This window comes from Podarcis vaucheri (genome assembly GCF_965113315.1).
Source record: "Podarcis vaucheri genome assembly, chromosome: 15".
NCBI lineage: Eukaryota > Metazoa > Chordata > Lepidosauria > Squamata > Lacertidae > Podarcis > Podarcis vaucheri.
The window spans coordinates 16,708,937-16,716,628 of NC_138753.1; the positions used below are offsets into that span (position 1 = coordinate 16,708,937).

Consider the following 7,692-nt stretch of genomic DNA (forward strand, 5'->3'; position numbering starts at 1 on the left):
AACATAAGAAGAGCTGTGTCACTGGATCAGGCCAATAGCTGTTCTAGACCAGCATCCTGACCTCACAGTGGTTGATCACGATGCCCATTGTGTGAAACCCACAGACAGGATTCCAGCATAAGAGCCCTCTTCCCGCCTGTGGTTTCCAGCAACTGGTATTCAGAAGCATTGCTGGCTCCAACCATGGAGGCAGAGCAGAGCCATCATGGCCAGTAAACATCAATAGCCCTCTCCTCCATGAATCTGTCCAATTGCCTTTTAAAGCCAACAAGGTTGGTGGCTGTCGCCTCCTCCTGTGGGATAGTTTAACTAGACAAAAGAACTGTTGTGAGTTGGGGGGAGGGCGTTAGTCTGTATCATGCCTGAGTCCCTTCTAATTCCAGGGATCCTTGGTCCAGCAGGGGTTAACATCTAATGGAGGATCCCATTGTTGAACTAGTCTGGCAAGTTTCTTTGTGAGTGAATGGCCATAGTTGCCAACTGAGCAGTGCCATTAGTGTACCATACTACTACTACTACTAATTTATTCTTTCTACCCCACCCATCTGGCTGGGTTTCCCTCTGGGCAGCTTCCAATGAAAGATTAAAAATACATTAAAACATCTGAAGAATGTGTGCATGCACACAAAAGCTCATACCAATAACACGAAAGCTCATACCAATAACAAACTTAGTTGGTCTCTAAGGTGCTACTGGAAGGAATTTTTTTAAAATTTTATTTTATTAAAACATCAGTCATTAAAAACTTCCCTAAACAGGGCTGCCTTCAGAACAGGGCTGCCTTCAGGGCTGCCAAAAGTAGTGATGGTGCTCTCTGGGCAAATGGCTGCCCTCTCTGCCTCACCCTGGCTGGTAGTGAGAGGGGCAAAAGCCTGAGCATGTGAGAGATAAGAGCAGGCAGCAGGCAGAAGCTAGAGAGACAGAGCCATACTTTCTTTCTTCTGGAATCCAAGGTTATGACTATGGGAGAAGCAAAACCATTTTGGGTGATGATGCTGTGAGCCCCTCCATCTTAGCCTCAGGTCATACCCTCCAACATTTCTCTGATGAAAATAGGGATGTCCTATTCCATAATAATAATAATAATAATGTTATTATTTATACCCCAGCCATCTTACTGGGTTGCCCACTCTGGGCTGCTTCCAACATGTATAAAAACATAACAAACTGTTAAACATTAAAAACACTTCCCTATACAGGGCTGCCTTCAAATGTCTTCTAAAGGTTGTATAGTTACGTATCTCCTTGGCTTGGGGGGGCGTGTTGCATAGCTCCACACCCTCCAACATTTCTCTGATTAAAATAGGGACACCCTAAGGGAAACTGGGACATTCTGGGTTCAAATCAGAAACCAGGATGGCTTCTATAAATCTGGGACTGTCCCTGGAAAATAGGGACACTTGAATGGTCTGCCAGGTGTGTAAATATGTGTAAATAAACCATAGATCATAAAGACACCACAGTCTCCAGTGTTGGACTACAATTCTCATCAGCCCCAGCAAGCATGGTCATGATGACGGGGATGACGGGAGTTGTAGTCCAACAGCACCCAGAGGGTGACTACCCCTCTTCAAAATGCCTAGGTCAGCCTTTCTCAACCTGTGGGTCCCCAGATGTTGTTGAACTACAACTCCCATCACCCCTAGCTAGCAAGGCCAGAGCTCAGGGATGATGGGAGTTGTAGTCCAACAACATCTGGGGACCCACAGGTTGAGAACCGCTGGCCTAGGTGCTATCCAAAGTGAAAAAAGCCTGCTTCCATCTTTCAGTGTTTTCATTCAATGAGTAACATCATGGCTGTGGTTGACAGTTTGGGGGAGTAGTGCTGCTTGTTGTAGAGATAAAGGGGGCAGAGTGACACACCTGTCTGGAAGTAGCAGCTACAAAAGGAGGTTTTTGCTCCTTCCAGCTCAGATCTAATTTCATGCAAAAACCTGAAATATCTGGTGCCTTTGAAATGGGGTGTGCTGGTGGAGCTTCTCTCCTTGAGGCTGCCTGAGCCACAAATGCGAAGGGCTACCTCCAGCAGTCCTGCTCTCCACCTCCGCCTTTGCCCAGGATAAATGGGCGAGGGACATACATACACTCTTGTGTGGTTATGAATGAGAGGTACTCTGCACATGCTCCCTTTATTCATATTGCTTCACTTTTTGCAGGTCTGATTTCCTGGCATTCAAAGCAGCTTGAGCCCTGGACTCTCTTCTCTTCCTGTGGAGAAGAAGAGGGAGGGGCATTGCTTCTATGGTGGGGAGAGAAGATGGATGAGATCCATGACCCATATAGAACTGGGATTAGAATCATAGAATCATAGAATCATAGAGTTGGAAGAGACCACAAGGGCCATCGAGTCCAACCCCCTGCCAAGCAGGAAACACCATCAGAGCACTCCTGACATATGGTTGTCAAGCCTCTGCTTAAAGACCTCCAAAGAAGGAGACTCCACCACACTCCTTGGCAGCAAATTCCACTGTCGAACAGCTCTTACTGTCAGGAAGTTCTTCCTAATGTTTAGGTGGAATCTTTTTTAGCACAGACCATTCTGTTCTTCTTTGTGATGAATCTGCAAAAGAAGAGATGATATCTGCTTAGGGCCAACTCTATCATATGCCTAGGAAAAGGTCGTTCTCTGCCTTGGGGTTGGCCTAGTTTGGGGTGGGGGTGGTGCTGAAGGCTGATATTGACAGTCACCCTCTAGGACCCAGGAGATCAAGGTTCAAATCAGTGCAGGCAGTTCTCCTGCACAGGGCGCCAAGCTGAAGGGTGCAAAATTGAGTAGCTCCATACTTGAGAAGATCCATTTGGGGGCGCCAAATTCTGAAGCTCCTCCTGGTCTCTTCTTAAGAGGTGATATTTCCAGAATGACTTTAGAAAAGTTTCCACTCCACCCCAATCAAGGGAGATAGTGAGGGGTTGATGCCCAAGATACGGAGGCAGGATGTGGACGTATCAAGAGGGGCCATCACCTGTGGCATATTTGATTGATAAGGGGGTTGATAAGAGCCCTTTCGTGCGACACGTCCATTTCTGTGTAAACAGCCTGTGTGCTTCCATGGGCTTAGGGAAGGCTCGAGGCCTTGTGAGCACAAATGTAAAGCAGCTGGAATGAGGTCCAGGGAAGGATCAGGCCATTTTAGGGTTAAGGATGGGTAACAACTGGGCTGTGGGTGCAGTGGAGGGTGCCATGACTTAAGGACTCCTTTTCTTGGATGGGATAGCACCCAAGAGCCCTCTGTGTCCCATGGGGAGACTCCCACCTACCTACCCACCCCCAGTGCTAGCAGAGGGACTCCAAGCAAGCTCTTGTCTTCTGGATCCACCCAGGCCCACCTGGATCTCTATTTTGCCCACCCTGGACAAATTGTGTTAGGAAGTCTGTTAAAGAATTTTGCTGGTTGACTATCTTAGTGCATAGAAGCTGTGCAGTGTTAAAACCAGGGATGGGGGCAGTTAAATGACCCCCCCCAAAAAAAAATCCGAAGTCCCCACAACAGCCTCAAACTAAGGCCAGGACCATTTACACAAGTACCATACTTACTCAACAGCAAAGAGGCTCAGAAAAGCCATCTATAAACTTGTAGCAATAAGCCGAGACCATGTATGGCACTGTCTCCTTTGACTATCCCAGATAGAAAACTGTAGACACTTCACAAACAATCACCAAACTTCAACGGTTTGACCGATTTCCTTGGTTCCGACGGTAATGACTCATGTGGAAGATGGGAATCTAGAGCTCCACCTGCCTCCATAATCCCTTGAGCATAAGGCCATGTACTCCTTGCCCCCCCATAAGGTGTGAACTTAGCCTCACAATAGGAGACAGGAGGTGATCAAAGGCAGCACATAACCCAGACATAAATCCATTGGGATGGTGGCTGAATCCTGATACTTTCAAAGGAGAAGCTCAGGAAAGCCTTGTAGCTAGGGGGATGTGCAAATACTTTTATTGTTCTTTGGAGAAGTGGATAATTAATATTAAAAACCTGGTTTTTGACCAGGGTGAGTGATGCTCTACATCCGAAACTCTCCTATTTTGTGTTATATCTGTGAGGTATCTATGAAGCAGTTGAGAAATGTATTATGGGAAATGGGGAGAGGTCTTAAAAGCTCACGTGACCCCATGCTCAGAGTTCCTACTCTTTATGTGCTTTGACCTTGTTGCAACAAATAAAGATCAGGTCCACTGACTGCTGATTTGTTTCTTTAACTTGGCTGGGGACTCCTTCTTTTGCTGACCGAAGAGACCCGCAGGCAGTGGCACATCAGTGAGCTGGGCAGCAGAGTAAATCCACACCCCAGGATGTTTTCCTTATCAACAGGGATCCATGTTCATTTGAGTTAAGCACAGGGCCCAATCCTGGTCCTCAGGGTAGCCCACTTTCTCCATCCCTCCACTGGGAGGACTCTTCATTCATTCCCACTTTCTGCTTCCTGATTCTTCACCTGTTACCGATCCGCAAGAGGACCTGACTTCTTATCCCATGATTCTCTGGACTTACTCGGAAGCCTTTGTGGAGGGGCTATGAAAGGCTTTATGAATGTCTTAATAGATACTGTCTAGTGGACCCCACTCCCACATCCTCCTTGTTACTGTCAAGCAGCTCCAAAGGATCGTTTAGAGTGGGTTTGTCGGAATTGAGGCTGAGAGAGATGCAGAGGCCTGGCTGGCTCTTGGTGGGAATCCAAAGAGATGGTGGAGCAGAGTCGGATTTAGGGGAGTGCAACCACTTTGGTCACACTGGGTGCAGAGCAGGGGGCGCCACTACTATGATGTGGAATGGAAGGTGAGAGGTGGGGTGGGGTGCTGAATTTTTGGTGTTGCACAAGGGATTGCTGAAATTTGAGACCTCAAGATTCGCCACTGGGTGCGGGGAGAAGGCGGATGCGATCCTGGACCCATTGTTCATTGAGGTCAGCATAGATGTCCCCATCATTCTTGATGAGGAGTTGACAAAAAGGGGAACTGGAGTGGATCTTCCTACCTTGCCATCCACTTGAATCAAGGCTAAATCCCAGATATTGCCACCCAACCAGCTGAGCCAAGGGAGGCAGCAGGGGCAGCCTTGGGAATCATGATCACCTTGTTCCCTGAGGGCTGAGGTTGCTAAAATGGCGGTCTGCTCCCTCCCCTTCCAAAGCTGATCTCAGACTGCCTGGATCTGCTTCACCCCCCTGGAGAGAAGAAGGACTCACAAAAGACAGAGAGGAACTCAAACTGCATCTTTATTATCGGAAGCCAACAGCAGAACTGCAGACTGGCCCATTTGAAGACATACTCCGATAAGCAATACTTAACAACAACACAAGCAGAAATCAGTGTGCTTAAAGTTGCCTCTCAAGCAGAGAGCAAAGTATTCAGAAATGATGCTAATTAAATGTGTGGATTAACAAGTGGAAAAGGGCACATAATTGAATTTAAATACATCTTTAAGAAGAACACAAAGAAGCCTAAAAATCAGTTGCATGAGAGTTCAGAAGGACACTGGAATCTGGAAATTGTTGTTTGGTAGGGTGGTAGGGATTCCCCCCACCCCTGGCCTCTGCTGACTGAACCGCATTTCTGAGGGAGAAGTCTGAGCCTGGGTTGAAGAGAAAAACCCCTTAAACTCATGCCCCAGTGGTAAAAGGATTGTGTTACAAATCTTTGTCCTGAGAGCTCTTTGGTGATCCATGAAGTGCTTATCTTGGCAAATTTTGGAGCCAATGTTTTGGTTCTGACAAGTCAACTCAAAATGAAACATTTGCTGTGGGGATTCTCAAGGCAGATACCCAAGGTGATATTTAAATCATGCTTTGGGAATTTCCTTAAAAGCCCGGGCAAAATGGATTCGTCCCACAGCCACACACTGGAAATCAACATTTTGCAAAGCTGCTTGGAAACAGATGTTTGGTTGCTTGAACAGAACCTGCCAACCAGTGTTGTTTGACTTAGGTATGAAAGGGGCACCTGCTGACTTCAGGAACTACTTTCTGGGAGACCCTTTCCCACAAGGCAGGCCGGCTGCTCCTAGATCGCTGCCTTGATAACCACAGAGTCCCTTGAATGAAGACTCTCTTCAGCCATGAAGGGGACAGAATATGAGCGGGGAGAAAGGGAGGGAGGGAGGGAGAGAGAGAGAAGGGGGGGGGAAGAGGTTCAGCGAAGAGGCAAGGAGGTTGCCATGGCTCCAAGTGCCTTTTCCTAATGCGCTGGGGATAGGCACAGTTGTGGGTCTTGAGCTGGGGGAATGCTTATTGCTGTCAATGTATTCCATAAGATCCTTGGCCCACTGGGCATTTGGGTCAGCACAGCCTGTTCTTCCATTCTTGAATACAAATCTGTCAGAGAAAGAAACAGACATTCACCATGTGTCACTGAATGTGCCCTTTTGATTCTCCACTAGCCTGAGGACCCCACTTCTCTTGGGTCTGGAGAAAAAGGCAGGCAGCCCGCTTCCCATGTCAAAAGGCACCAGGATCAACCTTGCCATGGACCCTGTGTCCTCAGCAGGGTATAGAGATGGAAAAGAAATGGCTTCTGACCGCAGTCTTAATGTGATCCCATCAAATCCATGCTTCCCAAACGAATAGGCCCACTGGGGTGCTGGCTCTGTGGGGTGCTGTCTTTGCCCTATTCAATATCTGTTTGCAGGGGGCAGAGGAGGAGGCTGAGCATGGGACTGAGCATGGCACGGCTTCAGTGGCTGGCTCCTTCTGAGCGCAAGAGAGGAGGAACTGCCAGCCATTGAAACTGCGCCATGCTGGGCTCTGTGTTCAGCCTTCTCCCGACGATGCAATGTCACATGTCAAGCACATGAGGTCCCAAGTGTAAAACAGGCTCCCTCACTCTTCAGAAGTAACTTGGTGCCTCTGATGCCCACCGAAACACAGCTCGCCTTCAAAACCCACCCTTCTCTGCATTTTGGAGTCCAAAACTTCAACCTGTTGGCGGGGGCGAGGGTGGTGGTGGTGTTTGCTTGCAAAAATGCATAGACTAGGAGCAAAATGCACAATAATGTCTAACAGATTTTTATGCAGTGTAATTTTTTTTTGCAAGCTTCTGCTGAAATGCTGAACTGAATTTAAGACTGGAAAATAGTCACAGCCAATCTCTGCTCCCAGGTGACAATTTCTCCATTTTTCTGTGATCTACTCTCATGATTTTCTCAATCTGTCCCCCAAGTGCTTAAGCCTCACTTCACCTTCTCCCCTTTGAAACATGTTATCCAGCTGGCCTCTTGGTTTTTGCCCTGATGCTGAAACTTACACTACAGAAGACAGACGACAGTTGCTGCTGGTGTAGAAATAATCCTTCACAACATTCTTTGGGAATTTCTTCTTGGAATAACCTTTACAGCAGGGAGATGAGGGATCTAGCCCAACTGTAAGAAGTGGTATAAGTAAGTACTGTTGTTAATTGACTCAATTTATTAGCACTGGTTGTTTTAAATTTTTCGCATTAAACATCCAAACATACACATCCCTGTCTCTGTGTGGAAGCCTTTGCATTAGAAGCAAGCATGGAGGAACTCTGAATGTGGTCCCCAGGGCTTTTGATCTAGCCCTCAAGACTCCCCCCAGGGCAGCCAAGATCCTCCCTTCACCAAGACCAGTCTGTGCCCCCCCCTGCTGCTTAAGTGGCAGAACCTGTCTGGAACGTGCACCTTCATTGCTGGGCAGAGAGAACCTGTGGGTGCGTATGTGTATGTACATGCA

The 7,692-nt window shown here is 47.6% G+C and overlaps 1 long non-coding RNA gene across 1 annotated transcript; it reads right to left on the reverse strand.

The window, feature by feature from the left end:
* Positions 1–6,216: 6,216 nt before the first annotated feature.
* Positions 6,217–7,366, reverse strand: LOC309520157. The gene is made up of 2 exons (XR_014214149.1): positions 7,244–7,366; positions 6,217–6,315 (listed from the first exon to the last, which is right to left on the reverse strand). It is a non-coding gene; the product is annotated as an uncharacterized lncRNA (long non-coding RNA).
* Between the last annotated feature and the right edge of the window lie 326 nt (positions 7,367–7,692).